Here is a 14,166-nt window from a genome sequence, read left to right as displayed (position 1 = left end):
TGTACAAAATGCTTTGAATATAGCAGTGAAAAAAGAAAAAAAGTTCCTTCTAGAAGGAAAAACAAATGAAACATCCTGTCAAAGTTGGAGGAATAACAGAAAATTTAGATGAAGGATAGAAAGCAATGTGGTGTAGGGTCTTGGAAGCAGGGAGTAGGGGAAAGTCATGTAAAGGCCTTCAAGTTCAACGTAAGGAGTTTGTGTTTTAGCTTGGGTGAGATAAAAGCCTTTGAAGGATTTTGAGGAAAGTAACATGATCTGAAATGCTTTTGAGAAGGATTGGTTTAGATATGTGAGGAGACTATTTCACTAATCTAAGTGTTGATATGCAGAGAGTAAACAGTAATGGGGTAAATGTGGAAACAGGAAAGTAGGAGACTAACTGTAACCGTCTAAGGAAGATGGTAAGGAAGAATAGGTAACAAGTTGAAACTCAGTTTCTGCAGTCACAATATGGATAACTCTTGAACTTTCCAGGACCCATCTAATGGGAGTGTATTTGTGGATATTTCTTGTGTGTATTCGGGGTTAGGGTGCGGTGAGGCATAAAGAATAGTAGGAATAAGCTGTGAAGGGTGTTAGGCATTGTCCTCAGGAGACTGGGTAACAGAGCTCACTCTTTAAAATATGCCATTTTCCTGCCATCCTTGTGCATTGTCATTCACAAAGCTTATTGCTTTGACTAAGCCTCAGCTTTTTGTCTCCCACTCTCCCCAAAGAGGTGGGGTTTCTTGATAGTATGCCATTGGAAAAAAAAAAAAATCCAGATTTTTGGGTGCTTCAATTTGGACCTGCACATCCAAAATCTTCAGTGGCTATGATTCAGGGATTTATATATTTACACAAAAAACATTTCCAGTGCTCCTTTCCCTCGTGGGATTACTTCAGAGACTTTTTTGAACATCAGTAGACCATGTTAGACCTCTTTTGGGATGCTCCAGTGCTTTTCATTGATCTACGTGTTAACCTGTGTCAGTACCACATTGCTTCGATTACTGTATCTTTATAATAATTCTTGAAATCAATATGTCTGAGACTTCCAGATTTGATCTTCATTTTCTAAATTGTTTAGCTCTTTTATATCGTTTACCTTTTCATATAAATCTTAACGTGCGATTTTTAATTAATACCAAAAAACCTTTTAGGATGGTATTACCCTACACTCTTAGAAAAAATTTGAGAGGTTTGCCATCATAGCAATTTTTAGTTCCATAATCACAGTATGTTTCTCCATTTATTCTTCTTTAAATATGATTTGTAGTATTTGATAATTTACATTGTACATATTTTGCACATCTTCTCTTAAATTTATTTCTATATCCATTTTAATGATATTGTGAACGAAGCTTTCAAAAATATTTTCTCATTGTTCATTTCTAGTATATGGTTATACAGTTAATGAATTATTATTGACCTAAGTTTGCTATCATGCTAAATGCATTGATTGGCTTTATGGATTTTTTTGTGGAAGTAAAATCGTAACCCTAACCTAGTAAGGAGTGTTTTACTTCCTTCTGTACAATTTGCATGACTTTTATTTCTTTCTCTTGCCTTATTACACTGGCTTAAATTTTCAATAAACTATTATATACATGTGGTGAGAACATAAAACTTTTGTCTTTTTCTTGATATTAAGTAGAATGTATTGAATCTTTCACCAGTGAGTGTGATGATAGTAAATGGTATACTGGTCAGCCTCTAAGATTCCTCATACGTTTAAGATTGCAAAAAATAAATTTTGTTTAACTTAACTCTTTATAATGGTGGATACATTTTTAAAATTTTTAATTTTTTTCCTTTTTTTAAATATATATTCCAGTTAGTTAACATACAGTATAATATTAGTTTCAGGTGTACAATATAGTGCTTCAACACTTCCATATAATATTCGGTGCTCATTACAGCAAGTGCATTTCTTAATCCCCATGACCTATTTTACCCATCACCACCCTTTAACCATCAGGTTGTTCTCTATAGTTAAAAGTCTGTTTCTTGGTTTGCCTCTCTCTTTTTTTTTCTTTCTTTTTGCTCATTTGTTTCATTTCTTAAATTCCACATATGAGTGAAATCATATGGTATTTATCTTTCTCTGACTTACTTCATTTACTCTCTAGCTCCCTCCATGTTGTTGCAAATGGCAAGGTTTCATTTTTTTATGACTGAATAAAATTCCATTGTGTGTGTGTATAGATATATATACATACATACATATATATACTAGGTATATATATGTATATCTATCATATAAAATGCTTGCTCAAAAGACTATATATTCATCAAGGCTGCCTTAATATTTCCCTCAGTTTAATTAAACTAAAGTCAGACTTTTCTTCTTTGTCCTGCTGACTTTCCTCTCATCCCTGCCTTTACAAAATCTAGACAACTTCACCAAAGAGGTTCTTCTCATCCCTTTTCTTAGAAGATTTACTATAGGAAACTTAAATATGCAAATAATTTCTGCTCATTTGAGTTGTAAATCTTTTTATTATTTTTTTTTCAGTCATTGTTTATTACTGAAAAGAAAAAAACAGAAAAACCCTAATTTTTTACTTTACAGTTTACACTTAATTCTATAGTCCATCTGTCCTTTGGCCATCAGTGAATAAGCGTTCACCCTTTCATTTTAATTCTTGGGGGCAAGGATCATGTCTCATTCTTCCTTTGTGTACTACCTAGTTTCTTTCTTTTTCCTTTTTAAACTAAAAATTATATTTATTTGAAGTGTTCAACATGATGATTTTATATACATGTCCATGCAAAATGATTACTAAAGTCATACAGTCAAGCTAATTAACATATCATCTCCTTACTTTGGTGTATTTGTATGTGATGAGAGTACCTCGAATCTACTTTCTTAGCAGTTTTCTAGTATTCAATGCAATATTGTTAACTGAAGTCATCATGTTGTACATTAGTTCTCTAAACTCATTCATCCTGCAAAACTGCAACCTTGTACCTTTGGCCAATATCTTCTCATTCCTTCCTCCACCCCTCGCCCCAATTCCCTGCCTCTGGCAACCACCATTCTATTCTGCTTCTATGTATTGAACATTTTTAGATTCCAGATGTAAGTGAGATCATGCAGTTATTTTTCCTTCTGCTTCTGGCTTGTTTCACTTAGCATAATGTCTTCAGGTTCATTCGTGTTGTTGTAAATGGCAAGATCTCCTCTTGAAAGGCTAAGTAATATACCAATAATAATGGGTATTATTATTACCATGTTATTGTAGTAGTAACATACCACAATTTTTAAAATCTTTTTTAAAAGTCACTTGCCAGTTTTATAACCTATGACTGTACCTTTCTCAAGGACCTGGGAACTGTACCGTTTAAATGTAATTGTTAAGGAAGACTCCCCTATTCCCTGTCTTTATGAGATAGTAGACCCTAACTTTAGTGGGTGCCTTGCTTTGACTTCTAAAACTACTGAATGATGATAGGAAAAGTTTCTTTTTTCTTTGAATAAGACCAATTAGCAAAGATAGACTATGGTCCCACCACCACAGCTCCTGAAAACTCGACAGCCTTATGAAGCTTTATAAATAGGGTGGCCGTATAAGGCAATTCTGAAAGATAAAGTACTTTTAAGAATTATCCCATATCAATGAGAATAAACCAGGATTGTCCTTCGCAATCTGAGATGTATGGCCACCCCATAATAAAGTTTATGTTTACGGTAAAAATTAATTTCTGAGGAATGAGGAAGTGGAAATATCTCAGATCATGTCCCATCAGTGTGTTTGCTAATTGATACATATATTTGATATTATATATAATTAGTCATTTTGGACTACTCTAACAAAATACCTCAGATGCGGTGACTTATAAACAAGAGGAATTTATTTCAGTTCTGTAGGCTGGAAGTCCAAGATAAGGGTGCCAACATGGTCTGATTCTAGTGAGAACTGTCTCCTTGGCTTGTAGACGGCCGAGTTCTTGCTATGTCCTCACATGGTGAAAGGGCCAAGAAGCTCTCTGAACGCCTTTTGTAAGGGCACCAGTCCAGCTAATTAGGGCTCTCCCCTCGTGATCTAATCACCTTCCAAAGGTCTCACCTTATAATACCTTCATTTACCTTGATCATTAGTTTTTCAATATTGAATTTTGGAGGGACACAACCTTCAGATCATAGCTATGGCTATATACTATATTAATATCTATATATTACATGTGTTTTCTATATGTTATCTATATATACTATATGACTTACATATATATATATATATACATGTACATATATAGAGAGAGAGATTGAGGAGATACAGTTTTCACAAAGTAGGTGATGATAATGTAATGAATTGAATTGGTAGAGACATAGTTGGAATAAAATTTAAGAAAATTTAATAATGATACATGAAATTAGATAAAAATAGAAGTTTTAGTAGGTTGATAAAATATCTAAAATTCTATATGTAAAATCTAATTATTTTAAGTAGAATTGAAAGGATATATATGGAATTAAATATATAAAGTTTTTATATGGTGTTCATATATCATTTCTATCTTTATCATTTTCTTGAAATCGAGTACAAATAGTTTATTATGAACTTTACAATATCAACCAAATCTTAGTTTATAATCAACAAGCAAAAAAAAGAAAACAAAAAACACACAGAAGCATAAAACCCAATTGACTTAAAGCAGGGCTTTGGTTTTGCAAGGACAGATTTGAAATCTAGTAACACTGGGCCAAAAACATATAAATCATTTATTGTAATATGACGATGTTGCAGCTTTTTTCTTTTGATGTGCCTAGCGTATAAGCAATTTAACATGTAAGATTTAAATTTGGGATTTGCATAGTCATAATGATGTGATAATATTACATCACCACAACAGGGCTTTTTTGATGGTTATTAAGCTCAGATCTGAATCATCCTTTGATGGGCTTTTTTGATACTAAGAGCTCTACTTGTCAGGTGGTTTTCTGTGACATGTAGCTCCGCCAGTTGGGGGCACTAAACGGGTCTGGAAGAGAGGAAGGCGAAAAGAACCCACTTTTTTTTTCTTTTTCTGCAAGTTTTCCCCAGCAGTGGTCTTTAACCTGCCAGAGGCAACTCTTCCCATCCTCTAGAACCTTCCAGCACTCCCAGAGCCTGTCTTATGGTGCCCTGTTCACAGGCATCAGCACCACTGAAGCAGTGTCCCTTCTCAGAGATCCAGGTGTTCTCTACGCTAGTCTTCCACCAAAATCTTTATGTGCCATAGCCTCCTGAGAGTTTTGAGTTTGATATACGTGACAACTCTGTCCTGAGATTTTGAGATACTAGCAATGGCCAGACTATTCCCTTTTCTCGGAAATTTGAATCCCATCTCCGTGGGGGTCTCTTATCTGAGCACCTAGATAGGTGCTTCCTCTAGTTCTTGTATCTTGTAAACCTCAGTATTTCCTTTTTGCTTCTTTAGACCTCCAATATCTGTTTAAACATATTCTTATATTGTTATCATTGTTGAAATACTTAACATAATTGCCATTTTCAACTGTACCACCTAATTAGTAAAATCATCTGTAATGATTTGAGAACTTAAAATAGTAAAAATATATTTATTTACTACATCTGTATTTCTAGTACATTTGATGATACATAAACTGCTGAAGGCTTCCTTAGTGGTATAACAAAAATAATAGCTAAGAATTTTAAGGCCTTACGTACCAGACTTAAAGGTAATGGCTTTGTATGCACTAACATGAACAATAAAAAACAATACTGAAAAAAAAAAAACAATACTGAAGGTGAGAAATAAAGTTGACTGTTGAAAAATGTGGGCGTTACGGGCGCTGATCCCCTGTGCAATCATAAATCCACATATAACTTTTGACTCCCTAAAAATTTAATAACTTACTGTGAATTGGAAGTCTTACTGATAACATAAGCAGTTGATTAACACATATTTTGTATGTTATATGTATTATATATTGTATTCTTACAATAAATTAAGTTAGAGAAAAATGTTAAGAAAATCATAAGAAAGAGGAAATATAGTATTATACTCTATTTATTGAAAAATATCTGCATATAATTGGGCCAACATAGTTCACACCCATGTTGTTCAAGGTTCAACTGTGCTTACCTTCTATTATGGAAAGAGTTTAGGAAAAATACAATTGTTTACCAGTATCATGTAATTATTAAATTGTTGAATGAACTACAGTTGATAATGTATTAGTATGTTTTTGTTATCCTTGAGAGATTCAAAATAACATTGGAAAAACAAGAAACAATTTTAGTTCTCTTTTAAGTATACATTCAAGATGTGGGAAATACGTACATTTCTGGTATACCTCTTAATAGGAATCCAGAAATCCTGTATCTAACTTTATGCTCCATCAACAGTAGATTGAGAACTTATGGACCATCTAATGGTTACTTCATTAGACAAATAAGCCTTTCAGACTTCTAGAAGAAAGTGGAAGTGTACTCTCTTTAAATATAGATCCTGAAATTTGAACAATTTGAACTCACTGCTGACATCCTTTGTTTACAAAACCATACTTTGGTCTAGTGCCTGGATGGTGTAGTCTGTTAAGCGTCCAGCTCTTGATTTCGGCTTAGGTCTGATTTTAGGGTTGTGAGCCTTGTGTTGGGCTCTACACTCATCGAGGAGTCTGCTTGGGTTCCTCTCTGTCTGTCTCTCTCAAATAAATAAATAAATCTTAAACACACACACACACACACACACACACACAAACACACTCACTCTGGAGTAAGAGACTACAAAATGTCCTGTGTCTGGGTTGTTATGCATTCAGTTAAATGCTAGTCATTACATTATAGGGATAGAAGAGTATTCTTAATTCTGGAAGAACCAGCTATCTATGCCAGAGATACTAAAGTACTAGCTCTTGAATCAAGAATTGATGATGTAAAAAAGGGCTTCAACAAGTCTAGTTCTAGAACAAAAGAAAATGCCAAAAAATTGTTTTTAGTAACTTAATTCTGTAAGTTTAAACCAAATGTTATAGATGGTGGTTTATATGCCTAAATATTCAATTCATCTTAGATGTAACTAATGCATGTCACCATTTTTCTCTCAACCTAAAAAGATTTTTTTAAGTAGATAACAGCGAACATTTTTGTGTTCATAGCATTTAAATATTACAACACAAAATCTGAAATTTAACTCAAATATACATACACAAATACACATACATTGAAAGTGCATAAGTGGGTAACTTTTGACTAAAGATTTTATGGCATGTTTCTCATACAAACACTGTGGCCTATTTAAATATGTCATTGGTTATTTTCTTCTGAGTTTCTCCATATTTTTATCTAAATCACACGTGTATAAATATGTTTTTTATACAGAATCAAATAATATTATTGGATGTATTATAGCTAAAAACAGTTTCTGTGCCTGCTGTGAACTGAATAGTTGTCTGTATTTTAAGCAAAAATTACTGCCTTTGTTGAATTTGCTGCATAAAATACAACACTTAAAAATCATAGCAATGATACATTTTTAAGGAATGGCAATGATATATATTAAAATTTTACTTAACACTTTTGTATCCATTGTTCTATGTAATTTACACACTTATTTTATCTTAGATTAAGTTGAACAGTTTTGGGTTCTCATAGCAATCAGATATGCCAATTAAGTGGTTAGTTAAGTAAAATATAAACAAGTTATGTTTACTTACAGAAAAGATTTAGGTATTTCTATGACTATTTTTAAGGCGCATCTTGTTTTGATTTAAATAAATTCTCATCATAAAATGAAGCCCTCCTAAAATGTGACTGATATTATTTTGAGGAGGATGGTACTGACTAATCTTTGTCTTTTATTATTTGCCTCTGGTATTATCATCTTAAAATTTGGAATATAAAATCGACATTTTCCTAAGTTTATCTGATACGTAGCTGAATAATAGAGTAAATCTAAAATGTTTCTCAAATATTATAACATTTTTTTTCATTTTAAACAATGTGCAAATCATATCAAATTATTAAAAAGTGAATGCTTAGGCATATTTAATCTTACAGTTACTTAAGAAAATAAAGTTGATGTTTATTGGAAAACTGTGAAATTGGTTATTAAATTTTCATTAAGTAACAAAACTATGAGGAATACAAATTGAGCATCAGTTCGAAATTATCTATTATTTTGAACCCATTTATAAAATAGCAACTGTCAGTTACTAGTGGATAACTGAAAATCCTTTATATAAAATTTAATTGAATATAAACTAATATATTTCATAAAGATGACATTGTATTATATGGAAGGCATTCAGGTTTTTTTGTATATTTATGTTATATTATACACTTTTATTTTTAGAAGTAAATATAAGCAGCAGTTGCCTTCTGACATTTGAACCGGTTTTGTTTTACTTTCATGATTGTTCTGCCCTCAATTGCTGCATCATCTTATGTGTTTAACATGAAATGAATAACCAAATTGTGTAGTAATGATTCTTAAAGCAAGATTGCAACATAAAAATCAAACAGGTATAATGATTGTGTTCATCCAATTTTTCCTTTCGAAACAAGACATCATGTTGTATTCACTCACTAAATTTACCAAGAATTACTGTGTTCATGTTTGGAAAAGACAAGTATAATAATCCCTGTGAATTTAATCTGAGCAATTGCTTACATAAACCAGATTATATGAAATTTGCAGGCCCTTTTATCATCTAATGGCTGGTAGTGATGGCTAAGATGTTTGCTTGTTAATAGTTTTTCTGATTAATGAGTGTTTCCAACTATTTTTTTAAGTAAATATATCAATCATATCTTGAAAATTCAAGCTGAACCTATTTTCAGAAAAGTGAATTTGTAAGCATAATTAAAAAGTGCCAGCATAGGTGCATATATAAGAAAAAAACTACACAATTGAATTGGCAGGCATATGGGCAGAAAGTGTGATAAAAAGATTCTTGCTCTGATTAATCCTGTGTAGGCTCTTCATCACCTGATACTTGATAGATCTGACAGAACAATTCAATTTTCATTCTTCTGAGTGACTTTCTAAAATCATTTGCAAACTGAATTAGTTTGTTACGATTATGTACATCATAGCTAACAATGGATAGCATAGGTAACAATGAAACAGTATTTTCTTGCTACAAATTTTATATAGTAAATATCATTCAAAAAGCATGAATGGGGTGTAAATAATGGGTGAAGATAATTATTATATATTAGCAGTGCTGAGTAAACATACCTAACTCCAGATATTTAACAGTGAAATGGGATGATGCCATGCCGTAGTGTATAGACAAGTAATTGATTTATACCAGTATGGGCTGAACTACTTCATTCTGAAAGTAAAGATGTGGTCTGATTTTTGTATTTTGTGAACTTAGAAGTAACTACTTAAGTAACTACTTAACCCAGTAGTGAGACTATTGATTTATTATATATCTTTGAGGATATATACATATAAATGTGTAAATCCCTTTAGATGCTTCTGGAGAACTTTGTGTCAAAATGTAGAAAAAGTGGAAAATTATATACTTCATCATACATGTATCCCATATACACTGCATCACACACATATGTATCCCATACACAGTTGAGATATATACATACACACACGTTTTAATGTATAGTGTTAGTGTAAGGCATATACATATACATGCACATATATGTGTGTGTATATCATTTATGTATGGATATATATATGATTATACATATGTGATACAGTATATATGGGATACACGTGTGATGTAGCGTACAAGTTTTCACTTACTCTGTATTTTGGCACAAAGTCTTGTGGAAACATCTGAAAGGATTTACATTATGGACAAGAAGAAGATGCATGGTACAAAGCCAGTCGATGCACGTTCTCATTCAAAGAGGGAAGTTCCACAATGATTTATGTACTCAAATGACACACAACTTAATTCGATAAAGTTATTCTGCCTTGAAAAATTTAAAACCAATGGGTGGTATGCAAAATAAAACAAATATACTCAGATTACCTTTCTGGGGTACCCATTCATTGGTCATAAGTCTTAGAGGAAAACAAGTTTGATAATGTGCCTGTTTCTCCAGGTTGTCCTGAAGGATCAAATATGTAGTCACAGTTATCCTTAAATTTTCTGGTTTCCTGTACCATGTTCAATTGATTGCCAAGTTTGCAAATCTTCTTCTTGAATATCTTCTGCATCAATTATTTCTTTCCATGCTCTGTGCCACACATTAATTAAGGGCCTCATTATTTTGCCAAATTATTCTAACAGCTCTGACAAGTCTTCGTAAATTAATCCTTCACAGTGTTAAAATATCCAATATGCAAATCTATTCATATGAGTTCTCTATTTAAAATCTTCTAAGACATCTTATTGACTACATGATGATATTGTTTGGTGTGGCATATGAAATATGAAACCTTTTATGGTCTGATCCTTCAGTATTCAACTTCAGTTCTGCTAATGTTTCATATACTCTGTGTCATCCAAACATTTTAAATGACTGTGATCCTTAAAAGTCAGCCCTGCAAAAATCATTCCCACATTCTATACCCTTGTTGCTCATTAGCTGTCAAATGAGTAGTACTGCTTGTCTGTGAAGATATACCTCAAATGACACTTGTTTATGAAACTCCTCCCTATTTTGTATACTAGTTAGACTACTCCTACAGCATTTTGGTATCTTTTTTATATTGAATCATAATTATTTTTATCTTTCTGGGTAAGAGCTTAGCCTTGATTCATTTTGAATCCTTAGAGCAGGGTAACATCCCTTGCATATTTTCTGCATTTTAGTAAAGAAAGAGAGAGGGGAAATTAATTCTTGTAAATGTGCACTTCTATTTAGACAATTATAATTATCTATCTAGCGAGTGTATGCTTGTGCATATGCATGCATAAATTTGTCAGTATGATGTAATTATGTATCTCAAGATGATTTTTTCTATATTTTTGTTAGTTTTTTAGTACTCCAAATGTGGTTTCTCTATCAAATATTTTTCAATTTTCTTATAGTGGTTAAGCTGTGTCATTTCTATTTTCCTTTCAATGGTCTTAGATATTAAAATGTTAATACCCATTATGTTGCTAGATAGTATTTTCCATTTGTCTGTTACATTTAGCAAGACATTTACTTTTCTTATCGAATACTCCTTTCAGAAACTGTCACCTGCTTTCCGGTATTAAACTCATTATCATTTGCCTTTAAGAGGATCTCTGAAATACTTCAAACATATTAACACATTGCTAGTAGTTTCCACATTATAGATCTTTCAGTGATCATTTAAAATAATGTTACATTAAACTAAATTGACTCTTTTCTGACACAGGTTGTATTACTGAGTGATACAGATTTGGGGAAGAAATATCTGTGATGTCATTTCATATATTATAAAAAGATTATTTTGAGTAATAAGAAAAATCATATCTGCTCTACAGAAACTGACATTGTAGATATTTATTTTTTGCAAAGACAGATTTGTAATGCAGTTTCAAAAATGATAGCAAAATTCATCAGCTTATGGTAACAAAAAGATTTTCATTTCATTTATTAAACACTTATCTCATTAGTAAAATATATATATACCAGACCTGCATTTCATATGTGTACACACACACATATATGCATATGTAACAGGAGCCACTAAAAAAAAGCATTTAGAGAACAAAAAACATAATATAAAATTTGAAATATTTCCTGAAGTGATAATATCTGAATAATATGCACTTTAATTTAGAATTTATAGTTAGTTTAATTAAAAGGTTTTTATATCAGACTTTGTTGTTAAATATAGTTGTTTCATAAGATTAAATAAATCGGTGATATATTGAAAAAACTTACTTGAGTTAATTTGCTGTTAAACTTTGTAGTAGTGGAAATATGAATCCCCTTTTGCTCTATTTATACATTCATGGTATATTAATGGTTAGGATTCACTGAAAGGTGAAGATATACAAGATAAAAATTACAGTGTACTTTATAGGATATATTTACAAAGCAGCTCTGAACTAATCTTCTGAGAATATATGTTTTTACTGAAAAGACCCTTGGTAACCTCTTTACACAAAGAGGTCATGCATGACATCACTGACTAGAATACATAGCATTAGTTATTACTACATCATTTTGGTTTTATTCATAGCTGCTCTGGGTCATCTATGACAAAAGAAAATTAATTATCAGAATCATATCCAAAGTATCCTGTTGTGGGAAAACTATCTGTGAATAGTACTAATCTGATAGTTTCGATCCCTTATTTTGTAGTCTTGATTTATATGGAATGTGGGTCATCCATCATATAAAATATATTGAAAACATATGAAAAGAAAAAAACTAGAAATTACTTTAATTTTAGATTATTTAGGGTGATATTTTTAAATAAAGATATTTAATAAATGACTTGTCAGTTTGTCAAATGAAAGAATAGGCTTTACTGACAATTGATTTGTCTTTAAATATTTATATACTACATGCATAATAAACATAAGTTTCTCCAATATTTAAATATATTTGAAAACTTAAAAATTTCTAGAGTATTAAAATCATGCCTCAGATTGTTGATTCACTAAATGTTTTAAACCTATTAAACAGAAATCATACATGAAATGTTACAATGAAAACAAATCTGTAATCTGCAGTAATATCATTAACTGAATATAAGAATCAGAGATTATAATTCAATAAATATACTAATTTTTGCCTTATTCTTTTATGGAGTTAAGTATACTTTGTTATATATTTTTGTTTTTTGTTTGTTGTACCTACTTTCAGATTTCTATAAATCAAAAATAAAGTAAAACAAATAAAAAATAGCGGACAGTGCAGTACCTGATTTATTCTTAATAAGCTCTTGCTCCAGTCACAGGCACTTGCTTTTCAGGTCAAGGACATTCAGAGGGCTCTTTTGTCACAGAATTTTATTTGTTACATGGGGGGACACTTTCACCCTATAAATATCATATCTATCTATCTGTCATCCATCTCCCTAAAACTTTATTTTGAATTCACATATTCCTCATTAATATCTTATTATAATTAGTAGAACTACCAGGAATTTTCATCTTTTATGAAACAAGGGGTTCAGTTTGCATAGTTGCTTTTCTTTCAGGGTATTTTGTCAACGCATTATTAGTGAACAACTATTGGAATAATCCTTTTAAGTGCATATTTTATTTGACCATTATTTTCTGCATACTTATTGTATGACCTCAAAACTGATTGACTTACAAACTTTAACCATTTTCTACTTACACGGTAAAACAAGAACATATTGAAACTTAAAACTAGCTTTTACAAAGGAAACAAAACATACTAACATTTCACTATTTAATAAAATCAAGAAATAAATATATATAATAATAAACAACCTTCTCTTTTATAATTGCCTTATTTCTATAGTGTACAATGACATATGTCTGTAAAATACCATGAATGCATTAAGTTTTACCAAGTTTTTTTACTTACTCTGATTTATTTCATTATATTATTATTATTTGATGTTCCAAGTATTACAGCTTATTGAAAAAACCCGTGTAGCAGTCTTCTGTATCTTGCCATTGCCTTTTGCTTTTCCTCAAAGCATCTCTAGTTCTGGTGATAGCAGTATGTTTTAGAGCCATCTTGCTTTTTCTTGTCCCAGAGCTTAAGGTCAACTACTGCCCAATGATTGCTGGTTTCCTTAACAACCAATCATTTTAGGGATCAAATTCTGAAACCTAATGATGCTTCTGAGTTTGATAGTGGGCAAAATGTTTTGCAGTCACTACTTGTTTACCTCAACATTGACAGAACAAGAGAGTACATATTTTAAGAATGTATTCACAATGAATCCATCTGAACTCCTTTTCTTGCAATAGTAGTTGTATCAACCATTAAGATTTCTTCGACTTTAACACTGAGAGTTTCTGAGGTCAATTTAACCTGACACATGGATATTAATAGGAGTTAGGAGAAAGGGGAAGTTTAAATAGAAGACTAATACATTTAAAGCATAGTGTATTTAAAGAAAAGAAGTATTTTTTAGGGTAAAATTGCATGAAATGAGACTTGTGTAACATAGGGGGATAATATGTGCTTTTTTGTTCATTTCAAAAATACATGGTTTTGTTTGTATTGGTTTGTTAGTTTTGTATGTTTAAATTTTTGTTTTAGTTTTGTTTTTGTTCTCGTACTTTTTTCTAGGGACAATGGGAGTTGATTAACAGGGAGATGGCAGAAACAGATACTGTTTTAAAATTTCATTTAA

The 14,166-nt window shown here is 31.4% G+C and overlaps 1 long non-coding RNA gene across 1 annotated transcript in view; it reads left to right on the top strand.

Moving 5' to 3' along the window:
• The window catches only part of LOC123801122 (uncharacterized), a 220,882-nt gene that overhangs the window by 21,218 nt on the left and 185,498 nt on the right, over positions 1-14,166 (top strand). The gene's annotated exons all lie outside the window — the stretch shown is intronic.

Source organism: Ursus americanus, chromosome 10 (genome assembly GCF_024610735.1).
Source record: "Ursus americanus isolate L20-20 chromosome 10, mUrsAme1.1.p, whole genome shotgun sequence".
Taxonomy (NCBI): Eukaryota; Metazoa; Chordata; class Mammalia; order Carnivora; family Ursidae; genus Ursus; species Ursus americanus.
The sequence above is the reverse complement of the archived record's forward strand: the minus strand, read 5'-3'. Positions and strand labels throughout refer to the sequence as shown.